Source organism: Gymnoscopelus microlampas (genome assembly GCF_963454915.1).
Source record: "Gymnoscopelus microlampas genome assembly, chromosome: 13".
Lineage (NCBI taxonomy): Eukaryota > Metazoa > Chordata > Actinopteri > Myctophiformes > Myctophidae > Gymnoscopelus > Gymnoscopelus microlampas.
Window position 1 is genome coordinate 32525819 of NC_139950.1, and position 26851 is coordinate 32552669.

Consider the following 26851-nt stretch of genomic DNA (forward strand, 5'->3'; position numbering starts at 1 on the left):
TGTATACTGTATTTGGTGCCAGCTTTACAAGACTTGAGTCTTGTTTAAAATATAACGGTGAACTGTCAATACTAGTTCTTCTAGTCCTTCTACGAGGAAAATCTAGCACCAATAGTAATTCAGTGTAACGATAGTTCATGTAGACACGGAAGGCAGAATGTTTATATACTTCCAGCGGCCCACTGGCCCAGCGTCCTTACTGAAGGATTAACATGTCATCAAAAAGAGCAACATGCTTTAAAGTGAAATAAAGATTGATGATCTAAAAGCTACAGTGCTTTTAAAACAATGCTAATTAGACTTAAATTATTTGAATTATGTGAATGAACAGCATTTTATGCCCCAACAAATCCAACGTTTTTGCTTTGGCGGCCTGACATTTCACTTTACCAATGCAGGAAAAAAACAATTGTGTACGTGTTGATGCGTGCATATGCGGCACATGCATGTGTGTGACGGAGAATGTTGTGGTTTAACATCCACTTGGGAAGCTGAGGAGCGAGGAGGGCAGCATGTATAATTTACTGCCTGCCACCCGCGCCGTTGCCGGCCAGAGGACTCCATTCCAGGGCGGAAGACGAGGAGCAGAAAATCAGCCCCCAAGTAAATCCTATTAGAGGACTAAACAGGACCCAGCCAAAGAAATGCTGCTTGACTGCCTCCCCTCAGACTGAGGGGTGGGGGAGAGAGAGAGAGAGAGAGAGAGAGAGAGAGAGAGAGAGAGAGAGAGAGAGAGAGAGAGAGAGAGAGAGAGAGAGAGAGAGAGAGAGAGAGAGAGAGAGAGAGAGAGAGAGAGAGAGAGAGAGAGAGAGAGAGAGAGAGAGAGAGAGAGAGAGAGAGAGAGAGAGAGAGAGAGAGAGAGAGAGAGAGAGAGAGAGAGAGAGAGAGAGAGAGAGAGAGAGAGAGAGAGAGAGAGTGTGTGTTGGGGCGGGCGATACAGTAAAAGAGAGGCAGGGAATGAAACAGAGTGGGAGGGGTGAGCGAGTGCAAGAGAGAAGAGAGGGAGCAGGGTGATGGAGATGGAAAAATAACAACGGAAAAGAGAATTAAAAAGAGTAGAGACTGTGAAATATCAACCTCCACCCCTTGACAAGAGAGATGAGGTCATTTGAGACAGTGGACTCAGCTCGCTGGCCACATTGACTAACGGATGGAGCAAGAGATGCCATCGTGTATTTGGAAGCCATTGTTTGCATTATTGCCCAAGGACACAAATACCGAGTGGTATACCATCTGTCACCAGAATTGCAACCGCACAAGCTCTCTCAATATCTTCCTCCCTGCCACGGGTCTTCTACCATGCCCTAGCAACATGGATTTTATCTGGAGATGAGGCTAATCTAGTGTGTAAGCCTTCTCTGAGTGAAACCAAAGCCCTGCTTAAACCTGTGAGTGAAGGCTTGAATGGATATAAAGAGGCAACCGTGAAGTCATCACTAAATGTGTCTCACTTGACGGATTCTCACTTTTTCCATGAGGACTACTCAGGGTTTTAACAGTAACGTGTGATGATCACCACATGTATAAGACGTGCTTTTACTAAAGCGACAATCATCAAAACCCATTTCAAGATTACGCTTCTTTTATTCACTTAGAGTCTGACTGTTGAAGACACTTTTTACTGCAAAAGCATGCAACAAAAAATAAAACGAGGATTGAGGATCAATCAGCCTTACTCACAGATTGTCTCAGCTGGAGGGGATCTCAGATAAATAATTAATTTGCCATTACATGTTGTGTCATAATGTGCCTTGTGTTCACAAAGCAGAGATTATGCATTGCGGAATTAGGCCAGGATTGTTAGTATCCGTTCGCAAGCCCCATTTTGCCATGGCATTAAGACACTGGCAAGATGGTCAGGGTTAATTTCTATTGTGCACATTCAGGTCACGACTATGCATCCTTATTAGGCTTTATAATTATTAAGAGAATTAAAGAGTTTTGAAATATTTTGCTGGAAGATTGATTTGACCTTCTTTCCCTTTTAATTAACCCCAGTCTAAAGTGCAGCTTGAGGACCGCCTCCCTCACTACAGGTACTCAATACTGTCTTCCATACCGCGGGGGTGATCTGTGGATTGACAAGACCAAGCCAGCAGTCATTCAGTCAATCACACATTGACATTTACAAAAACAAATTCCAAGATAATGTGGATATCAAACAGATTATTCTGTTGTTATGAAAAAGCCTCATGAGAAAAAGAAACACATTTCATCAAATAAAAGTAAGGACTAAGATCTATTTTAAATAAATAATAATCCAAATAAAATCCTCATCTTTGGATAAATGAGGAGGAATGGACATTTTTGCAGGCCAGAAGCCGATGCTTTGTTTCTGTATAGATTACCATGTCATTATATTGTTAACAATATTTTGTTAAGTGAAAAGAATATAAAGGCAGTTATCTGTGGGTCGTCTGTCTTTAAATTCTCTTTCTGGGGATGATCTGTCTCCTCTCTTGTGAGATACCGTACAAATTACTTCTTCTAAGAACCTGACGTAAGGGAACCTTTCCGCTTAATGTACTTTAATGAATTATGTTCCTTTTACAGGTGACACAAGCTCTTCAGAAGGTAGAGAAACAGGGGGGGAAAAGGAAAAAAGTTCAACATTTATACATTACGCATCCTCCAGCCCTTTTAAGCCCAAGTCAGTGTGAAGGATTCATTATTACACTTGAACAAAGCCAAGTACCTTCATGAACCTCCATTATTGTGTCATTCAGTCACATGCTGGCTTTGCCCGCCTCAGACAAATTACGTTTCTATGTCATTGGGCAACGCCTCCGCTGTCATTTTAATCCCTGCATATTTGCTCCCCTCTCAAAAGAATCAGAATGGTGCAGTGGTTGTATAGAACTTATCGGGGCCTGCTTGTCGTGTGTATGTGAACGCGTGTGTGCGCGTCGGTATGCTAACTCCTTGCATTATGTTAGGCAACAGACCTGTCATGTTTGTGAGGATCCATGCAAAAACAGTAGATGACGTTAATTAGCTGTGTATAGGGTTTATGTGTACACATGTATTAGCGTGTGTGTAGGCAGCATATACTGGCTCACAAACTGAGCAATATCTGGGCCAAATGATGGCCCGTACCCACCACTGCATAACATGCATGTGTGTAATACCAGTATGTATACAATAGTTACATTACTATGCTATTCATACAGCCACACCAGGGACTTAGGGACATACTGGAAAATGCTAAAGGCCTTATTAAACATTATGAGCCTATGGCCAGATTAACACATAGAGATCTTACATAATGCATGTGTACATGCATCCATTATGTATAAATGTCAGGTAAATAATTCAGGCTTGACAGTGTCCTAATCCTCATGTGGTTCATGGAAGAAAAATATGCAATCTTTTATGTATTATGTATCTTTTCAGCCATAGGATGAAAGCAAATGAAACTAGAAAAGTGCGTTCCTTGGAGCGCAGATCTCCACTTGGTCGGGTTGCTTAGCCAGGTCTGTGTCAGTCGTGAGGTGCAGTCATGAGCTCTGGGGGGGACAGATGGTGCAACTTTGCATGTTTGTGGCACTTCTATAGGCAGAAGTGCAAGTGTTTTTGGATGGGTACTCAACTAGAAGTATCCCTCGTTCTACTAGAAGTACCCCTCGTTCGGGCCGCGTAGTTCGACACCTACGTGCCACCGCCGATGTGACTGATATGCCCATACAGTATATGGAGATCTATGTGACTGTGATATACAATATATATATATATATGTGTGTGTGTGTGTGTGTGTGTGTGTGTGTGTGGGGGTGTGGGTGTGGGTGTGGGTGTGTGTGTTTGTGCGCACAATCTGGCAACACTGCAGGCTGCGCCCGGACGTTTTTGACCAACGCACGCATTGACAAAGTGCAGTTTGCATTTTTTGGGCTAACATGGGGCGGAACAAATCTTTGGTAGCCTGGGACCAGACGAATCTGCGAGTGCAAAAAAAAATTGCACTCTGCGATTTGGGTCTGGCACCGCTCCATAGAGAATCCATTTCCTGTTCCAGAAGACGTGGGGCACCAATCAGGGCCCAGTATTCGAATATGGGCGACTGTAATTGGTAGTTGGTTGTAGGTCTAACCAATTGCGTCGAGGGACATTGTTTTGATCCCGCCCCTTGGGAAACAAAACGTCCTCATGGAAGCACCAGACTCATATCCACGCAGTGATATAGTCTAGCTACGCCCGGCTAAATCTTTGGTGCACTGTCTTTCCCCCACGGACGTATTGTACCGACTTTGACTTTTAACGCTCATTGCCACATGATGCACGAGAGTGTTTGTGCATTATTTGATGGGGGAAAGAAATCATGTGCCTGCACCAAATACTGATTTGTAGCATTTGTGGTGTCCCCTATGGGTGGAAGTGAAATTGTTTAGAGGCCCCTCTGTGTGATTAAAATTTGGGGAAGATCGGATCATGTTTTGCAAAACAGGCCCCTCCCACAAGCTTTGAAAGCCAATAACAGCCAATTGGAATGGAATCAGAAGAATCTGACAGGTTCATCTTCATCACAAGACTCCAGAGATAATGTGTATTGATTTGCGTGTGTTTAGCAATTGCAAAAGTGTGTTTTGAAAAATCTGGGATGGAGGTTCTTTCTTAGCCTACTGAGAGTGTGCCTACAAACTTTCGCAAAGATCGGTCCAGCGGTGCCGCCGTGCCGGAGATAAGCTGTTCATAGACTCACAGACAGACACACAAATAGATTGCAAACATAATTACCCTGCTGGAGATAATGTAATACAATAGGCCTACACTACAAGAAAACAGGGCTAATCTACAGTGTATTTATATTAATAATATATGAATATAATTGGTTTTACACTGGGTTTACACACAAACACAAAGCTGATCCAGAGCCTTTGATCTGAGGTTGTTATTCTTAAGATCAGCTTAAATCAGAACAAAAACAACAGCAAAATCAATTCCCCTGTAAATACAGCCGAATTCACATTCAGTGTCTGCAGGGACAGGAGAAAGAGGAGCAAATCAGCCTTCACCTTGGCAACAGCTACTACTGGCAACCAACTTCTCGGCCCTCAGGTAAAGCACACTTAGCAACAGGGTTTCTGGCAGACCCCATTCATCTAGAAATTGGGCTGCAGATTTGCCCATCGAGACAGGCACACAGGTGCACAGGTACATAGACACAGACGAGTGCACACACACACAATCCCACACACACAAACGCACACACGCACGCGCGCGCGCACACACGCACGCACGCACGCACGCACGCACGCACGCACGCACGCACGCACGCACGCACGCACACACACACACACACACACACACACACACACACACCCTTACACATACACACACACACCCTTACACATACACACGCAAACATACGCATGGACTTGCACATGCTACTGAAACATAGACCGCAAAATGCATACACATAGCACACACACAAGCAACACACGCAATCTCTTGCAGAATAGAAGATTGGCTAATTTCCAGTTATCTGCAGCCAGTGCCTTCCATACCTTTACTATCAGTACTGCCGCAGCACTGCAGAAAGCTACCAGGCTAGAAAAGACTCCGGCAACACCAGAATAGAATTTACTGGAATGTGAAGTAGAGCCATGCTATTAACAAAGAGTACACAAAAAAGAGAGTTTGCTGAAGCCAAACTGCCTGAAATGAACCATGGTATCACTATCAGAAGGCATTGCTTGAATGAAAGTGTGTGTGGAAATAAAAGGAGGTGAGTTACAGAGGAAGGGTTGATGGATGGATGGAGAGGAGAAGGGGACGAAGAGCAAGAGTTGGCGTTTCAAATCAACTGTCCGTCTTGTTTTGTTTCATGCTCCACGGGAGGACGCCTCTCATGGCCAGTGTCATTGTTGGATGCGATGTCGGCTTCCCCTTAGCAACATGTCGGCAGGCGGTAAAAGCAGGAAGAAAGAGGGAGGGCCAGAGAAAATGACACATCTCCACATAATGAATAGTTTTCCCCTGGCATGCCCACTCCCCACCCTCACAAAGCCTCCATTTACTAACGCAACATATAATGGAAACTCTCGTCAACACACACACACACACACACTCTGTGTGTGTGTGTGTGTGTGTGTGTGTGTGTGTGTGTGTGTGTGTGTGTGTGTGTGTGTGTGTGTGTGTGTGTGTGTGTGTGTGTGTGTGTGTGTGTGTGTGTGTGTGTGTGTTTGTACGTGTGCGTGCGTGCGCATTGTCTAAACCCGTGGCTATGGAGCCACATGTGGCTCTTTAGTCCCTCCCTAGTGGCTCCCTGTAGTTTTACAGAAGATTATATGGATTTTACACTTTTTTCACACTTTAATTTTAATTTATTGTTGCTGTAGTTGGCCAAATATGAAACACATTCTAAAAATGTGTACATTATATAAGAAGTTTCGACATTCCTGTCAACCAAAATTTGCTTCAAAGTCTGTGACACATTTAATAACAAACCGGTGTGATTCCCCGCTACAATATGGATTCCAAATGCCAAAAAAATAAATTCTTATAAATAAATTAAATTTTCAGAGGAAAATAGAATGTAATAGTTTGTGGACAGAGTAATTTGCTTTCACTGCCAATGCTGCTGGATTACCTGTATGTTTGACAGACAGACAGACAGACAGACAGACAGAGTGATAGAGAGAGACAGACAGACAGATAGAGAGAGACAGACAGACAGACAGAGTGATAGAGAGAGACAGACAGACAGACAGACAGACAGACAGAGTGATAGAGAGAGACAGACAGACAGACAGACAGACAAAAAAGCAAAGTGCAATAATAGCACAATAAGACATGGAAACGGAATAGATTGAAATTGAGACAAAGCAAATGATTCCAACAGGTGAATCTACTTTTCAGCTCGACCCAGCTGAGGTGGTCATACATAGGACGCAGGGGGGCAATCCCAGGTTAAGAACCTCACTCATGGACACCTCAACCTATTGCCATTGACAGGAATCGAACTCACGACCTTCGGACTCACAGGCTGAGACACGACCTGTAGTGCTATAGCTGCTTCGTCCAGGCTGAAGTTGTTTGTTGAAGATAATAAACTTTTGCCTTCTGTCATGAACCAAGCCCCTGTTTCACTAACACTAAGATCACTCGTTTTCACTAAGATCAGACGTCCAATGGAGAAATTGTACTTCTCCTCGGAACCAAAACTTGTGAAAGTAGCCAGTAAGCTCAGAAACACGTTGCTATCTGAAAAGTTGTGAGATTGCAGATCGGCTATTTTCAGAATGAAGTATGTCATCGAAAAAACATACTCTCAAATAAGCATTGCAGGTTTTGTTTAATGACTATAGAGATATTGTGTACCGTAGATCTGTAGGTAAATCTGTAGGAGTACTGTCAAAAAAATTGTTTTACAAAAAGCTGCCTCCTGGTGGCGCTATTACAGGCCCATGTGAAACAATTGGGGCAGAGGTTCAATATAGCATCCAGGGAGTGTGTGTGCACAGTTTCGCTGCGATCAAGGCAACGGTGCCGGAGATTAGCTGTCCACAGACGGACGGATGGACACACACACACACGCGGACGGACAGGGTGCAAAGCATACTCTCTACGCCTTTCGGCCTGGCGGAGACAATGAATGCTTGTTTACATCTATTTGTATTAAATTTGATAGGCTAATATACACGTAATAGTCCATGTTAATAGCCCATGTTGCCTTCATTATGAGGCATTATGTTTTGCAGCTCCAGACACATTTTGTTTTTATGTTTTGGTCCAAAATGGCTCTTTTGACATTTAAGGTTGCCGACCCCTGAACAATAACTGATTTTGCTCTCAGGGCCTGTCGCTACTTGGTCAGACTAATGAAGCACTGTTCTTAAAACTTCCGCCCAGCAAGATAATAGCGTGTATCCTGTAATTGGATAATACTGTGCCGTAAGAGCATGATGTACTTTCATTATCTTGTTATACCATGAACCTTATTTTAGATTGCACTGGGGCAGGGTAGTGTTACCTATCAGTCGATAGATCAGTTGATATGGCAACAGCTGTGTACAGAGAATGCATCGTGCCTGTCTACCTGTTGCGTCTTTATGTGTCACGAAAGTTACACACTGCCATGAGTGAGCTCGTCAGTGTACGAGCAAGATATCGAGTACGTCCAAAATTAGTGTTATTATAATTATAATTATGATTAACGTTAGTTGTAGGTCATTTTCTACTCTTAAGGACCACTTCACCCATTTTTGACCTATTTCATCTAATTGGTCCTCACCAATGCTCATTATAATATGGAACCATTGTCTATTCACTCTGTGTCTACAGGAGGCTTGGGTGACACTCAGGCGAGCGTCAAAAACATGGTGTCCTGCTTTTTGCACATGTCAATTTACAGAACGTTCCCTCCACCTTCAGGTAAATTAACCAATCTCATCTCCTGAAAGCTCGAAGTAATTCAGGCCTCTGTATACCACAGAGACCGTGGCTTAGAGAGTCAGCACTATTACTCTTCATTCTGTGTCGCGAAAATGAAACAGCGTGAGCCATAATGAGCAGGCTGGCTTCATTTCTCCATGGGGCCCAGAGGAGGGAAAACACATCAGGCTGAAAGTCTGAAAGAGTTACATCTTCGTGGCCATCGGGATTTCCTTTTCACTCCTGCTGGTGGGTCTCCTGAGGATGATGGTGATAGGATCTGAGTTGACTGTGCGTGTGTGTGTGTGTGTGTGTGTGTGTGTGTGTGTGTGTGTGTGTGTGTGTGTGTGTGTGTGTGTGTGTGTGTGTGTGTGTGTGTGTGTGTGTGTGTGTGTGTGTGTGTGTGTGTGTGTGTGTGTGTGTGTGTGTGTGTGTGTGTGTGCGTGCACTCATATGCAGGGTTTGATTTCCTATGGGGGGAAAGTCATGCCTCTGCTTTTGATATCTCCTCTCAGGTCATTCATTTTTTATCACCGATGGGGGTATGTTGTATCCTTCCTTCTTTTCAGATGTTTCAGATTCCATTCCGATTGGCTACGACTGGCTTCCCAAAATTTGCGGAAGTTTCCCGTTTTGCAGAAAACACGCCACATATCCTGAACTGGCCTGCCCCAAATTTGAATTGTATATCGAGGAGCCTCTAAATACCATAGCCAAAAGTGAAAACTCTAATTCCCCCCGCAGCTTCCTCGTGTCCTGAAGCCTGCACCCCATGACTGACAGCCCTTGGTAGGCGAGCAAGCTTGGTGGAGATCTGCGCTTTTCTAGTTTTTCTTGTTTGAGCCTGTGTGCAGAATCTGCAGATAGACCAAGGCTTTGCATTCACTCTTGCATAAACATACACATTGCAGCCATTTTCTTCTTACTTCATAATCGAGGGTTGGAAACCCCACCCCGATTGGGTACCCTGATGTAATGAGAACAATATGGACAATTCTCTGTATCACTCAGCATTTATTTGCTTTGTTTAGATTGTAAGATCACTATATACAATGTCTGTTTTACATTTCCAGTGTGACTTGTTTGTCTTTGGACGGAGCATGCAAATTGAAAAAAGTCTGATTTAACCATGATCAGAATTTCCTTTCAAGTCGACCTTAACCCCTGTTGCAACAGCTTTTGTTGCTCTAAAGCCACTGGAACCCAAGTGTAATGCTCGTGTTGAAATGTGAGGGGCTTTAATTAATCACATACTGTAAGACAACATTTGGACAGTCTGTTAATACAGACATGAGAACATTTAGAATGGATTCATATTTTGTTAGGGGTAAGTCATGGTACCTGGTACCAAGCTCTTTCAAATGGCACAACAGCCCATTACTGGGGCTAATGGCAGCTTTGGTGTTGAGCTAAATCAGAATAGTGCATCTGCCTATGTGTTAGTATGCTGCCTACGGTACTATATGCATATCCAAATTTGTTACGTGTGCTCCAAATCCCCTGCATGTTGTGCCCCGGGCGGGATTGTTTGCGTGTGTGTTATTTCCATTGCAGCAGAAGGCCTTGAGAGAACTAGGTGGGTGATATATCATCAATGATGTTGCCAGTCCTATAATGCATTCCAATCCTCCAGCACTGTTATGACCTTGTAGGGTTTTTGCTAACACACTGATCTAGCCTATACAGTACCTGTGCCAAAACAAATCTAATCCAGCATGCCCACTCTTGCTTCCCTTTTTATTTAGGGACTGGGGGTGGTACAGCCTTTTCATTCTGCTGTGATCAAATAACGTATTTCGCGCTGCATGGGCGGAGCAACGTACTCTGCAACTGTGCAGTGGAGCAAAAAAAAGGCAAACTTCAAAACTCTACGATGCTGCTGTCAGCATAAATGGATGACACTTGCCCCTTGGCTTTGCTGGAGATCAATGGTGGCTTCCAGGGGGGGAGTGCGAAAACTCTTATACTAACAACACTGCTAGGTTTGCGCTTTTTGCTTAAGCCTTTCTGAGGATAGTAGAAAATGCAGTGGGCTTGTTGTGAGTCATTGGCACAGGAGCCACACAAATATGAGGCCTTAATGACAAGGAAACCTCAGTTAACTTCATGGACCATGGAAATAAAGTAGAATGCACAGTGTAGGATCTCAATGTAAGTCAAAGTCACAGTGTGTGCAGTGTTTTACATCATGACACTACACACACAGTAGTGGAGTACATTAGTTTCCAGGGAGGGTTTGCTGAGTATGCATGCTTTTTTTCTGCAATGCTTTGTTACACGCTCACTTACACACATCACATCAAGACCGCCCACAACCAAAGTCACAACCACCTTCTACGACTGTTCCCACTGAGCAATTACCTGTTGAGTGCCTTGCTAAAAGGCATCTCAGTATTAGAGTAGTTTATGTGTGCTGGCTGGCTGAAGGGTTGGTATATTCACTGGCCAAATATTCCCAGCCAATCTGAGGATTTCAACATACAACCTGACCACATTTCTAAGCTTTTGGAGTTACGGTCTCCATAAAGGGAGGGGCCCCTATATACAGTACAGTAGTACCTGTAGGCCTTTGCACCTAATGCCAGATTCTCCGTCGCCCTCCCTAAATCTGTCTGAGGTTTAGTCACTATTGGGTGCCAACTTTAGGCTTTTTCCTTGACTCACTGAAGGCGTGTAATGATCTTGTAATCATGCTGTCTGATACCCTGGTTTAGTCCCCCGTGCTGAAGTACAGTAGCTTTTAAATGACCCACAGGCCCATCTCTTACCAAAAGGAATCTGTATTGATAAAAGGAAGGGATGGGCTCCTTGTTGATTCAGCAGAAAAGCAGGGGTCTAGAGTTCACAACATAGTTGTAAAAGTTGTTTTGAAGTGTTTTTTTGTGTGATTATATATAGGCACACATGTTCTAATGGGAAGAGATATATATATATATATATTAAAAAAAGATAATCTCAATGCTCAGTAGGATGGGAGCTGGATCAAGAAATAACCTTGAGAAGTTGAACAGATTTCTTCGCACCAAATAGCTCCCACTTTTATTTCATGCCGTTTGATGTTTTGAACACACAGCTCTTCCTCAGACTGTGTGTCATCATGTTAAATGTAACAATAGTCCATACTACAAAATCTGCGTTGCCATAAGTAAAATTGTAGCAAACAATGCATTTCATATTTTTGCGAACGCGGAAGGAGGCGCGCCTCCGCCCAAGTGGAGCTTACTATGAAAGTCTGCTCGGCTTGTGTGTGTGTGTGTGTGTCTGTGTGCAGTGCACTGCCTGGGTGCGGCCAACAGAGTGCGCCAGAGTGCAGCTACAGTCAAAACACACACACACACACACACACACACACAAAGTCTGTAAATATACAATATTTTCGAGCTGCGTTCGCTTCCAGCATTCGCGCGTCTTACTTGTACATATACACAGAGTGTGTGTGTGTGTGTGTGTGTGTGTGTGTGTGTGTGTGTGTGTGTGTGTGTGTGTGTGTGTACACACACACTAACTGTATACACTGTATATACTGTACTGTATATGGAGAGAGAGACAGACGGACGGAGAGACAGACAGACAGACAGACACTACTTACAGTATAAAACATAAAGAACACAGTATAACAATGCAATATATACAACTCATGTATGCCAGCTTTACCCTCTGATTATTGTGTGCGCTGTATGGAAGCATTGGAAAAATGTGTGAGTCAAAATCTGTCTCAACTCGAGAGACTAGGATTGCAGTGTTGAGCCTGTGTATGACATTAGCAGTAGAATTTACACCTTTGATGTTGTGTTTTCTTCCCATCGTGGGGTGGTTGAATGATTATGTGTCGTGTGAGAAATGGCTTATTTGGCATGAGGCAATGACCACTTGAGTAAATTCCAATAACTCTGGAACCATAGGTTGTACAGTAAAAATGTTTTCCTGGATTCGTCGGTTCATGACGCAATTCTCCATTTAGTCCACGCCCATTTCCGCCTGACAATATTTTCCGCCATTTCGCGTTTTCTTCAAAATACGCTTTTTGCTACTACTCCTACATATTTTGTAGAATACTCACACACATCTGTACATATTATCTCTGTGGTCACGTGATCAAGACGTATCAGTCAAATCTTTTAGATTCCATTCCAATTGGCTATGACTGCCTTCCAAATTTCACAGGCCCTGGGTGGCAACCCAGCCTGGCGGAGACCTGTGCTCAGAGGAGCGCACTTTTCTTGTGTCCTTCCTTGGATACAGGTGAATAATGAATGAAACAAACCACTCTGTTCTTTTTTGTCTTTTTTCTTTTTTTCTTTCTTTCATTACAGACAGGTCGGAGAAACGGACCTTTTAATCCATGTCTCTTTATATCCTCTTTGTCTAATATGAAATGATTTCCATTTTCTTTAGTTTGGGTGTTGAAGTCTTCATTAGAGCTGCAGATCTGTCCGATTGGTTGAACTGGGAGACAGAATAATATTATTGAGAGCAATAGATGATATGATTCATCATTCAACATGGATAAATGAGTTAATTACCAGTATAAAGTCTAAAAAGTTCATTTTATTTTAATCAGATGACATACTGTAGTGCAGGGGTTTTCAACTGATTTTGACCCAGGGACCACCATCCTGATTAAGAGTAACCTGGGGACCACCACTATTGTGCGTGGTGGGTCCATCATAGACCCACCCCACACAATAGTGGTGGGGGGTTCATGCACCACAAGGAGCTGGAGAAAATAGCTATAATATCAATATAATATCTAATAAAATACAGTGATTTTGTTTGAATATGATGGAATATGATTAAGGATTACTGTGATTATGGTAAGCTCACATTTCATAACACACACACACACACACACACACACACACACACACACACACACACACACACACACACACACACACACACACACACACACACACACACACACACACACACACACACACACACACACCATACAGTAAGAACTCCTGTAACTCCTGTTTTTAAAAAAAATGCATGGCCAGGGACCACCTGCAATACCTCCGCAGACCACCAGTGGTCCGCGGACCACCGGTTGAAAACCCCTTAGTGAACTGAACATTGTTTTATATTTCTTTAAGTTGTGGAATTGCAACAGAGTCTGTGATCCTGTCCGTATAAAGAAAACGTCATCTGGAGACCTTCCAGTTCAAGGTGTGCTGGATGAATGGATTCGCCTCAAAGAATCTCACATATAAGGAGGCAAAGCTTGGAGACATTTCTGACCCTGTGGCCACTCCTGAGTCACGAAATGAATGAAAAAAGTATTTGCCATAAAGTTTGGGGTGAGAACTTCCTTTATAAGATCCGATTTACATTTGGATTTGGATTACAGCCAGTCCTTAAACCAAGCATAATTTGGCAGCTAGTAGGCCCCTGTCAAAGGGGAGATTAGTATATAGGGATTCAATATCCATTGTTATTAATACCTATGTTTCCCCAACTTGTTGTATTGACTTGATGGCTTTAATGAAATCCATATAATCTCTTGTATAGAAGGTAGTGCTGTAATCAAAGGTTGCAGAAATGAATCCACAAAAGCTGAGATATTTTCTGATCCAATAGCTGTGATACTAGCTCTGCCTGGGTGCATGCAGTATCTCTAAATGCTTGGTGAGTGTAGGGTATAGTAGTGGTGGCCATTTTGTGGTGCCACAGATAGAAACCCCATTATTCTTTTCATTATATGTTTTGTCACAGAATGAAATGTTTTATGTTCATGTTTCACATTCACATGATGATAGAACACTTGAGTAATGGGGAACTCAACAGTCATACTTATATGCATGTTAAGTGATCATTTTAGTGATAATAGTGATTTTTGTGGGATGGCACTGGTATAATGTGAACGATGCGCTCTGAATAACCAACGAATAATCTTCATTCAAAGCTTCAGATTCGCACATTATACTTTTGTCAGATAATTAACCACTTTATATTCCCTCCTTCAGTTAAGGATAGTTTCCACCAATCAACCATATGTTTCTAGAGATGACGCATAGCATACCGGTCCGGACAAGCAAGAGGGAAATGAACTGAACGGCATTAATCTATCCAATAAGCCCATATAATTGAAATGCCCATTGGCCCTTGGTAAAGGCCTCTGCTTTGTGGCTACTAGTCTAGACAATGTAATGAATTCAATACAGTTATAGACGTGCAAAAAATATTTCGCCGCTTATGGCCCAATCCAATCCTGTCTCTATGTCCAGTGACCCTCAGGAGAATGTGAACACTTATCTTAAGTGTGCAAGGAACTGGCCACATTCATTCATATTATTTTTAGCCCCTTCTAGCGGCAGGGCTGTAAGAATATTGGTTGATCGGTTCCTCCTCCGGTTTTCTCAAAAACCACTGGCAATCGAATTGCAGTGGAATTTGCTGTGCAGTGCACCTCCATTTCCCTGGCTTAGAAGATGACCCCTACTGATATTGCTCAGGCTGGAACTTGTCATCACAAAGCCATAGCTTCCGTAAACACTTTCAAACCAGCCTATTTGTGTACAAAATGTGTTAATTCCTGTGTAATTTATGCCGCATGATCCTGGTTGTCTAATACTAATACTGACCTTTCGCTAAATGTGGAAAACAGAGAAGAACAAATCAGAGGTAGCAGAAGCACAATCAGTCTGGTGGCTGCCTGCCCGGGTGCGAAAAGCACCTGTCACCAGTCTACCTGCTGCGTTGAAGAGGCTCTCACACCTCTCCACAACTAGTCCAATCACCACAGCAGTCAGTCAGTGAACTAATGGGAGATGGTCCCTTTGGCAATTACTGCAAATGCTTCATTACGTAAGAAAACATATGAGGATGGTGACCTTTCCAGCACCCAAGGCAATTACGCCAAAACAAGGAGAATGACTTCTCTTCTCATTTAGCGCTGAAGTGGTATTATTAGCTTGGCTTGGCTTTATGCCTCCCCCGGTGACTAATAGGCATACATTGAGCTGCCTTCCACAATATGGAATGCAGAAAGTTAGCGAAAACAGTAAACAATAAAAATGCAATTTGGCTGTAATATTTGCTCTCCTTTGTTGAATACTCGTATCGACCCTCCTGAAAATGAAGAGAAATGAGCACATATATTAATCTGTTGCCGTTTATTTGCTGTGTTTTTGTTTTTACTTTTTGTTTTGCCGGCAACCTTTTTTGCATGGGCTCGAGGGACAATGCCATTACAGATTGCACCCATAAACGATAAATGTAGTGTCTTCCCATTACTCCTCTCTTTCTCTTTTGTCCCCTCTGTTAATGTGCTCTCCTCCTGGATTTGCCCCCCCCCCACGTTTTCCTCTACTGGCGTATGGATTAGTCCTGGGTCGATTTCCCTGAGGATTATGGGTAATGCTAAAGCCGTCAGAGGTTTCACCTGGGCGCTCACTAACTCAGCCTTCCCCACATTGATCAGACACACACACCATATTGATGCTAATTTATTTAACTGTTGTTTTACTTTGCATACGGACTGCCTCAGATTCATGGGACGCTGCCAATTCATGCTCCATTGGCTAGAATATACTGCCTGTGCAAACACCCAATATCCTATCTGATTACAAGGGAGGATAAAGTGGTTGTTTTGAACCAAAGGCTTCATTGACATTATTAGGCCTTTGTTGTTGTGATAGTTGCACAGAGAAACGTACAGTTCAACATTAAAACCAATCTGTTGACTTCTGTTGCTAATCCCTCTATGCTCCTCTACAAAATTACAATATATTATACCGTTGTTCATCGAGGAATATGTTAGACATCAATTCTGAAGGCCTAAAAATACTGCCGCATCACCAATAATGCTATATTGAACTGAATGTGCATAACTCTAATGAGCAGTCCATAAACCTGTCTCTATGCATGGGCAATTTCTTATTCAATATCCATGTGTCTTCCACGCATGTCTTCTGGCATGCATATTTATATCAGCAGAACATTTTGGTTTATGAAGGGACGGCACAGCCTTTATGGGGGCCATTAAAATGCAAAGTGCTAATGTCCATGTTATTAATGGCTCCTTTCTCCATCTGTAGTATTGCTCACAGTGCCGTTGACTTCCTCAGTCTGCTTGACTCAATCAAGGCATTTTACTGGAATCGTGTACAATGAAGTTTGCATATGTCCGTCATGTATTCATAGCTTTAGATTACATGTTTACACACTATACACACACACACACGAACATGCACACGCACACACACACACACACACACACACACACACACACACACACACACACACAGAAACAAACACAGAAACAAACACACACACACACACACACACACACACACACACACACACAGAAACAAACACAGAAACAAACACACACACACACCCACACACACACACACACACACACACACACACACACACACACACACACACACACACACACACACACACACACCTCTCTCTCTCTCTCTCTCTCTCTCTCTCTCTCTCTCTCTCTCTCTCTCTCTCTCTCTCTCTCTCTCTCTCTCTCTCTCTCTCTCTCTCTCTCTCTCTCTCTCTCTCTCTCTCTCTCTCTCTCTCTCTCTCTCTCACACACACACACATATTCATTCAGAAATATCTACAAAGCAACATTCTCCCTACCTACCCTTCTCACCTTTCATGTAAACATGAATTGACATTGTTTGGAGTGGGACTATTTACCCTGTGGGCATTGACCTCATCAAGGGCACAACTTTGCTGTGTTTGCCCTGCCGTTCAAAGTCAGCCCTAAGCTGACAGTCATAGATTCTAATCAAACACATTAGAATAACAGAGGATTTGCACTGTTATCAAAAATCTGACATTAACCACTTAAGCCCTAAATACTTTGTCATATGCCAGATAGTGAAAACAGCCGATTCATAAGATCTCAACTTTTGAGCCTATAGATATTAAAACAATAAAAATACAAATTTGCCCAAAATAGGGTGCCAAGGTTAATGTGGTTAAAATGTGCGACTGAGATTGCTGTTGGCACCAGCCAAAGGGTAAAACCATGTCCTTTTGGGTGGAGGGGGAGTATTTATGTATGATTTATGTATGGATCATGTAGCCATTTGGTATGGGCTATTATCTTGCATATGATTATCATTATTCTCTTTTTGCCTGTTAATCATGGCCATCTCCCATGCATGGCGTGTTGGCAAGGTGATCACATTTAATCTGTCTGTGAAAAGACCAGTCAGGAGAGGTTGTTTTATCACTTAGGAGTGGAGGCCTTGCATTACCCAAATGAAAAACAAGCGAGGAGAGGGGTGGGGGTGGGGGGTAGGGGGGTGATTTGTCACGGGCTGATTAGAGTCCTCCCTCGCGCTCCTCGTTGCTCCTGTCGGAGCCCTTCAAGGGCACAACGCAGCCCCGGAGAACACAAATCCGTTGGCCAGTGGTCGGAAAAAGTACTCGCATTTTTTACTTGAGTAAAAGTATCAATACGGCAATGTAGAAATACTCTGTTACAAATTTTTGTAACAGAGTACTTGAGTAAAAGTACAAAGGTATTGGTATCAAAATGTACTTGAAGTACCAAAAGTAGAAAGTACTCATTATGCAGAATGCCCAAAAATTTTCAAATGTATAAAAATCTTTTGAAATTAGCAGATCTTCTATTTTCAAATGGCCGAAATGTTTATAGGGCTGAAGTGGTTAATGTATGTTTTGTATTAATAATCAAAATCTACAAAGTAACTAGTAACTAAAGCTTTCAAGTAATTGTAGTGGATTAAAAGTACAATATTTGCCAGAGATGTAGTGGAATAGAAGTAAAAGTACTGAAAATTGGAAATACTGCAGTAAAGTAAAAATATCAAAATAAATACGTATGAACAGTGCTTGAGTAAATTACTCCACTGCCGTTGGCTATGCTTTTACAAGGGAAGGCACAAAAAAGAGAAACCCTTAAAAGATTTGCCAACACTGTAAACTGAGGGTGTAATTTAATGCCCATTTCATTTGGGTTCATCTCTACACTAGTTAAATGAACAATGAGGATTTTACTAGAGTACTACCGACGGCTTAATTTCCTCCTTCTCTGCTCACTCTCTGGAGACAGCGAACACTCCTGACCCTCTCTGCTGCTTTTTTAATGTTTTCCTTTTAGAGGTTCCGTTTTTGTTGCCAGTACACAATAAGAGTCATTTGTCTTACTAACTGCTGTGCGCGCCTTGCTCAAATTATATTTAACCTCTATTTGGGCGAGGCTTTCACAGTGTGCTGAACAATATTTAAGGAAGTTCTCACAGAACAAGCTGGAAGGGAGCATGCTGAAAGTTATCTCCATTAAAGTCACTTTCAATCATTTTCTTTTTCACTTGTTTATGAATTGTACAGGGATCCCAGTATAGTTAGACTGTTTGATTTGTATTTTCTTTGTTGTCCTTTCGGCACAATGTCATGTTAATGACTTGTAAGTAGTAAGTAAGTAGGTCGAAGAGGCTTATTGTCGGTATCAGCCAGAGCGCGGGGGTCTATCCCCGTTTCAGAGCTCGGTTTTTTGGCCCCTTCGTCTTCATGCCCTATGTGCTCCTCCTCTACTATACGGTCTTCGGTTCCACTGCTATGCTGACAACACGCAGCTCTACCTCCCCTCCAAAACATCACTGCTACAGTACCAACCCACTCCACCCTCACCACCTGCCTGATATTACAACACGGTTGCAAACAAACTTTACTTCAATACTTTGGAGGCATGGCATCCTTGGTCCCACCCTCTCTTTCCTGCCACATGTCAACCAGTTCACCAAAACAGCCTTTTTACACCACCGAAACACCACCCGCCTCTGACTCAAACTGTCATACTGCAGAAACACTCATCCATGCCTTCATCACATCCAGACTTGATTACTGCAACAGCCTCCATTATTGCACCACCAAAGTCCTCGGCAAACTACAGTATGTATACTAAACGCCTCCCGCCTACTTACCAGTACCCACTCCAGGGACCACATCACTCCAGTCTTCCATGACCTTCACTGGCCTCCAGTCAAACAGAATACAGAAAATTACTAGGGTTAGAGTTACATCCTAGGTCCCCCGACCTCTCCGAACTCCTCCATCACCATGTCTTCTCCCACTCCCCCTGGCCTGGCGATACCAGCCTCCTGGAAATGCCCAGGACCAAGTGCCAAACCTGGGGGGACAGGGCCTTTTCAGTTGCCGCCCCCTCTATATTAAATGTACTCCCAACCTACATCAAAGTTATTATTATTATTATAGATAGACATATATACACATAATAATACAGTACTATATTAGAGTACTGTTTCCTAATGCTAAGAATGTTATTTAGATACCATGTTGTTTAGACAATGCATAATATGCCAGGTTTGATCTGACCTGGTGTAGCACTTAATTGTTTTCTTTGTTGTTGTTTCAGTTTATTTGTCCACTTACCCTGCTGTTTGTTTACTACAGTTCATGTTGCTTACTCTGACCTTGCATTTTTAGGACAGCTCAAGCGAAGCGAGCTGTCCTCTATGGAGAGAGATGAAAGGCGTCTGAGGTATGTGGGATGTAACCTCTGCAGGCTTATAAAGAGAGGAGGTGGCTTAGGCGAAAAAGGGGCGTAACGGGGCGTGATTTGGTCAGGGACTCTCTGTTTGTGGGAAAAAGTGGGCCGGCTTGCTAAAAAAGGGTCTGGTTGCCACCGATTGGTTGCTGCAACTTGGATTCATGCAGGGAGACGCCCCCTCTGTGCTCCAAACACCGATTGGTTGCTGCAACTTGGATTCATGCAGGGAGACGCCCCCTCTTTGCTCCGAAAAATTTGGAACGGCTGCCTGTTGTCACAGGCACTCAGGCACTGCAGAGAAGTAGACACAGTGGTGGAAAAAGTACTCAAATTCTTTACTTAAGTAAAAGTACCAATACTGCAATATAAAAATACTCCGTTACAAGTAAAAGTCCAGAATTAAAAATGTACTTGAGTAAAAGTACAAAAGTATTGGCATCAAAATGTACTTAAAGTACCAAAAGTAAAAGTACTAAATATTTGAAAATAGCCGATCTACAAATATTTGAAAATAGCCGATCTACAAGCTCACAAGGCGTCGCGATGCGACGCGTTGTGAGCTTGTAGATCTGCTATTTTCAAATAGCCTATAGGTATGAAATAGGGCTAAAGTGGTTAATGTATATTTCATTATATCATAGTTTATATCTGAAAAGTAACTAGTAACTAAAGTTTTCAACTAAATGTAGAGTAAAAGTGCAATATTTGCCTCTGAGATGTAGTGGAGTAGAAGTAAAAGTATTGTAAATTGGAAATACTCAAGTAAAGTACAAATACCTCAAAACTGTACTCAAGTACAGTACTTTAGTAAATGTACTTAGTTACTTTCCACCACTGAGTAGACATGTAGACTATAGACTATGGAGGCATCAGAATTTTGTATTAAATTATAGAATGCACCAAAACATTAATAAGTGTTGACTTGAATCTATTTAAGCCACAATAAAGCCCCGCTTTTATTTTTGATTTTTATTTGGGGTTTATTTAGCATAGTTTTAGATGATTTTCTGTGCACATTTCTTCATTTAAGCATCGCGAGCTGCGAACGGCCTTTTTGCATGTAGTTGAAGCGCAAGGGGCGGCGGGGGGGAGAGAGTCGCAGATAGACAGCTGGAGAGTTGAATAACCTCCTCTTCAAATAACCAGATTTATTTACCAAAGTAGCCTATGTAGGCGACCTACATGTTTATGTTTTAGCTTAGACACGGGTAGCCTACAATAGTTGGTAGATGATTGGTAAATTATTAACCATGACAACGACTCAAAGACTTTTATTTTGTACTTTCTTGAACCACAAGCATATCGCTGCACCAGTAGGCTACATGAGAGAGAAAAAGGGGGGGGGGGACCACTTGATACACAAAAACAAAGCTGGCAATGTATTGCTAATATCCAGGGATGCTTTGTTAGGCTACAGAGTGCAAAGCACTACATTTAGCCAGTGAGAATTGCAGTGTACATAAAGTGCGCTCGGAAAGGTTTATTTTAGGAGCGCTTTGTGATGCACCGTGCAGTCAAATCCGCGGTGTCAATAAATTCCACTGCCCGCTCTTTGATGAGTCCTCCATCCTCCATGAATCGAATACAAACTGCAACTAGTTCCCGTTTGGAAAGCGGGAAATCTTTATACGCGAGTAGGCCTATTGCAAAATATTGTCCAATGTCCACTGAGTTCAGCCTTTATTTTACCAAGCAGGACTGATGCTGCAGCCTGAAGCAGCTTGCCCTGAAAGTGGTTTAGGCGACCGTTCGTTTAGGCGTCCTCGCGTCGCTGAGTTTGCTCTGGACAAACTTTTTTTTTTACGCTGGTGCCATTGCTGCCTCTCTGCTGTCTCAAGAATCAAACATGAAGAGAACGAGGCCACTCAGGCCAGGACATGTGTGTGGTGTTTATATTGTGCGCTTATGTCAATAAACCGGTTCTGTGAATGAGGGACACAGACAGACACATTTCACACTCGAGTGTGAAATGGGATTCTGAGAATACACATTGGCTCAATTGCTCAAAAGACCCAACATCCTCCAGACACGCAGGACGTAGAGAGAGAATGGATGTGTATTACGTTATTTGTCAGCCTTAAGTATAGGGGCGATATTCATAGTAAATACACAAAAAGCTGTCTGGCGGAGTTAAGGCACAGTGGCCCTCATTTATCAACGCGGTGTAGCCCGAATAATGAACGTACGGCGATATCACCGCACCTTTCGGCATTTATCAATATATCCTGACGTGGGCTTCATCCTACTTTACGCTGAGATCTCACGTCTGGTCGAGACCAATTGTTGACGTTGGCTGCGCCCGTTTATTCCATTCTAGACCTGCGGAGCAGACGGTCTGACAGGCATCTGGACACATATATCCACTCCAAAATGTATATCTACACTAATAAATAATCCCTGTGAAAATATAACATTTTATAAAGTAATTTAAACAAACTGCTTTAACAGTCATTCGGTTAGGCTTGCAGATCTGCATGGCTGCGTTGGCTATTTGAAAATAGCAGATCTACAAGCTCACAACAGGTCCCATCACTACGCGTTGTGAGCTTGTAGATCTGCTATTTTCAGCGCAGCAGCGATTCTGCGAGATAATTTTCGGGAGCCCCGAGTCCCCGACATTCTTTTCATGGACAGTGAGGTCCAGAGAGAGAGAGAGAGAGAGAGAGAGAGAGAGAGATAACCACGATAACGCAATGGTGATTATGAACCACGTACCCAAACCCGTTAAAGGCTGCTTTTCCCAAGCTGAACTATACTATTGTTCAATGAAAAGCATTGTAATCCGATTAGTGGCCATTTTTTCATAATGTATTCGAGTGCAATACACCTACCAACCGATAGGGTCACTCTGTTAAAAGCATATGGCCACCGATCAGATTAAAATGCTTTTTATTGAACAATACGGATGATACAGGTACTTTTGAGAGCCCATATATACATGTAACCTCCGTCGCCATGGGATAAGCACTTTATCTTTGAAATATGAACGTTTATGTAGATGTACGGGTCATAAATGGAGAAAGTGCAAACACTAGGTTGAAGTTCATCCATGACGGTCGTGACAGTCGACCGTCGTGTATCCGTGGCTATTACTCCCTCTAACATTTCCCATGTTTTTAGCAGTGGTGGAAAAAGTACTCAAATTCTTTACTTAAGTAAAAGTACCAATACTGCAATATAGAAATACTCTTGTTACAAGTAAAAGTCCAGAATTCAAAATTTACTTGAGTAAAAGTACAAAAGTATTGGCATCAAAATGCACTTAAAGTACCAAAAGTAAAAGTACTAAATATTTGAAAATAGCAGATCTTCAAGCTCACAACGGGTCGCGATGCGACGCGTTGTGAGCTTGTAGACCGGCTAGGTATAAAATAGGGTTAAAGTGGTTAATGTATGTTTCATTATATCATAATTTATATCTGAAAAGTAACTAGTAACTAAAGTTTTCAAATACATGTAGTGGAGTAAAAGTACAATAGTTGCCTCTGAGATGTAGTGGAGTAGTAGTAAAAGTATTGGAAATTGGAAATACTCAAGTAAAGTACAGATACCTCAAAATTGTACTTATAAGTACAGTACTTGAGTAAATGTACTTAGTTACTTTCCACCACTGGTTTTTAGTGTATTGAAATAATGTCATGCATATTTGTCCAGTGCATAGCCTACTGCAGGCCTTGTTGACTAGATTTAGAATAGATTTTTAAGCTCTTGCTCCTGAAATGATCGATTATTTTTTAAGGGGAAACGCCATCATTTAACATGCAAGTCAATGGGTGAGAAGGACATTGCCAGGCACAAGTGTAGGTAATTAATGTATTTGTGCAAGATGACCCTGCTACTGTATATAAAATGTGTATATTACTCGTTCATCATGGTTCATGTTCAAATAGCTCAATCCAAAATATAATGCTGTAGGCCAAGTGTTAGGCTGTATTTACGCACCTGCTTAATTGTAATTAATGCTTAAATATAGTTATGACCGGTATTTTTTATCAGATGTCTGATACATTTGATTCATTCCGGACATTGGGACCAGCAGGTTACAATCCTATATCGTAACCCCTGGTATTGACCACATTGCTTAGCAGAGTTCAGTGATGCAAATGCATGTCAAGTTGATCAACAGATTGTATTATTCTCCAATGCAATAACAGTACTGAAATGAAGGCTATAAGGGCAATAATGGGAGCCCTTTCTTTTTTAAAGTAACTTCAAAGTTACTTTTCACAGTAACGCATTACTTTTTGGTGTAAGTAACTAGTAAAGTAACTGAGTTACTTTTACATGACAAGTAACTAGTAATGGTAACTAGTCACTGGTTTTCAGTAACTAGCACACCACTAGCACAACACTACAACGGTGTCTAACCGAGAGTTATACTTCTCCAGTACAACGGTGTCTAACCGAGAGTTATACTTCTCCAGTACAACGGTGTCTAACCGAGAGTTATACTTCTCCAGTACAACGGTGTCTAACCGAGAGTTATACTTCTCCAGTACAACGGTGTCTAACTGAGAGTCCATGCAGATCACAGTTGACAAATATTATATATTATCGGAGCTATTATTAATGTTATCGGTTTTATCGTGATGACGTCATAATTCCTGATATCGAACCGATAATTATCGGGCCGATACTTATCGTGCACTAATAATTTTATCGCAAATTATTGTCTCCGCCAGGCCGAAGGCATGGCGAGAGAGTATGTTTTACCCCCTGTCCGTCCGTGTGTCTGTGTGTGTGTGTGTCCGTGTGTCTGTGAACAGCTAATCTCTGGCACCGTTGGCTTGATCGCAGTGAAACTGTGCACACACACTCCCTGGATGCCAGAGCAGAACCTCTGCCCCAAATTTTTCACATGGGCCTTTTATAGCGCCACCAGGAGGCTGATTTGTGCAAAAGACATTTTTGGACAGTACTCCTACAGATTTTATCCAAACATCACGCAAATCGGTGCACAGTATCTCTATAGTCATGTGATCAACACAGATCTGCCTGATTTTCCATATTCCATCCTGATTGGCTAAGGTTGGCTTCCAAAGTTTGCAGGATTGGTCCATTTTGAACTAAATGCCTCAAATCATGAACGCAGCTTGTGATTTATGTGAAATTTAACACGCATGTTCCCACTAGGCCGAGGAAGAAATGCCATTTGAAAATGTTCAAATCAGCCTCATGGTGGCGCTATAAAAGGCAGATTTGTGTTTTTAACTATCTGCACCGATCTGCGTGAAACTTTGCACACATACTCCCTAGAGGCCAAGGAAAAATATCTGCCCTGCATTTTTCACATTAGCCTTTTATAGCGCCACCAGGAGGCCGACTTATGTAAAACTTTTTTTTTTTTAGATTAAGCCTTCACATTTTTTCCAAATTTCACGCAAATCGGTACACATGATCTCTATAGTCATGTGATCAAGATGCATCTGTTTGATATTTCATATTCCATCGTGATTGGCTAACATTGACATCTAAAGTTTGCAGGAGTGGCCCGCTTTGAACAAAATGCCGCAAATCATGAACACAGCGTCCAATTGTGGTGGAACTTTGCACGCACATTTGCACTACGTTGAAGAACAAACGCCACCCTTTTAACATTGCCCTATTATAGCGCCACCAGGAGGCAGATGTTTCTTTTTTATATTACTTTTAATTTTGTCCAAACATGCAAATCAGTACACATGATCTCTATAGTCAAGTGATCAAGATGGATCTGTCAAATTTTTTATATTCCATCCTGATTGGCGAATTCCGAAAATTGCTGGCCCACAATAACCTACCTGACCTGGCGGAGACCTGTGCTCCGAGGAGCACTTTTTCTGGTTTTTATATTTTTCTCTGTTGTTGGTGACAACTCTAGTGCGACGCCACGACGGCACGACGGTGTCATGAATGCGTCCTTTCACAATATTGTGCGTCAGCGACGCAGGACGCAGGCCTATGAGCATCTCTGCTCAGTGCGGCTGCAGAGTTCATGTGCAACATCGCATGGCTGTGGCTTTACAGTTTTCCTTCGCCGTGTCTGTAGGTCACCCCCAGGGACCCCCAAGGGTCTCCAGGGACCCCTAAGGGGGGGGGACGACCGCGGACCTCCTTTTTTTTTTTTTTTTTTTTTTTTCATCCCATGCTTTTGTACCCCCAAAACTATTTTCTTTTTTTTGGGGGGGGGGGGTCCTGCGCTGTCCATCATGACATCTATGTCATTCTTTCTTGTTTAATTTGCTCTAGATAAGAGCTGTTAAATACCTACATTGTGTGTGTGTGTGTGTGTGTGTGTGTGTGTGTGTGTGTGTGTGTGTGTGTGTGTGTGTGTGTGTGTGTGTGTGTGTGTGTGTGTGTGTGTGTGTGTGTGTGTGTGTGTGTGTGTGTGTGTGTGTGTGTGTGTGTGTGTGTGTGTGTGTGTGTGTGTGTGCGTGCGCGCGCGTGCGTGTGTGTGTGAGAGCACTCAGTCGTGCACATGTGCATGTACCAGTGTTTCTATTCAATTCAGAATGTTCACACTTGGAAGCTCTCCGACATGATTTTACAGTGGTATATAGCAAATGATCCAGTTGCACACTGGCAAATACAAGCGCCTCTTTCTCCACAGGACAACAGCCTCCTGGTACATGACATTAAAGTCACTGTGAGTGCACGTGTCTAGGTCTGGTCTGTCCGGGTGGGGGGTGGGAGGATGTGGGCCAATTAAAATTTCCTCTGAGGCAATCAGAAGACCGGCCTCAGCAATTACTGCCCTTCATCCCCTTCTCGCTGCGTAACAGGTGGTGGTGTGCAATTGGTGATCTGGCATCATTTGTACCCCTGGTCCTCAGCGATAAATGCCCCATCGTCCGTCCTGCTTTTCCCATTGAAAGCTCCTTGTGCACATGTGGCTGTTCGTCGATAAAGGAGGAGCAGTGTATCTTATCGACGCATTTGCAGGCCCTTGGGGCAACAGCTGGGCGGTGGCGGGGGCCAAAGCCATTACCCGGCCCG

The 26851-nt window shown here is 42.7% G+C and overlaps 1 protein-coding gene across 1 annotated transcript in view; it reads left to right on the forward strand.

Moving 5' to 3' along the window:
• Positions 1-26851, forward strand: part of grid1a (glutamate receptor, ionotropic, delta 1a) — a gene marked incomplete at its 5' end in the record, with an annotated part of 373857 nt that overhangs the window by 14404 nt on the left and 332602 nt on the right. The gene's annotated exons all lie outside the window — the stretch shown is intronic.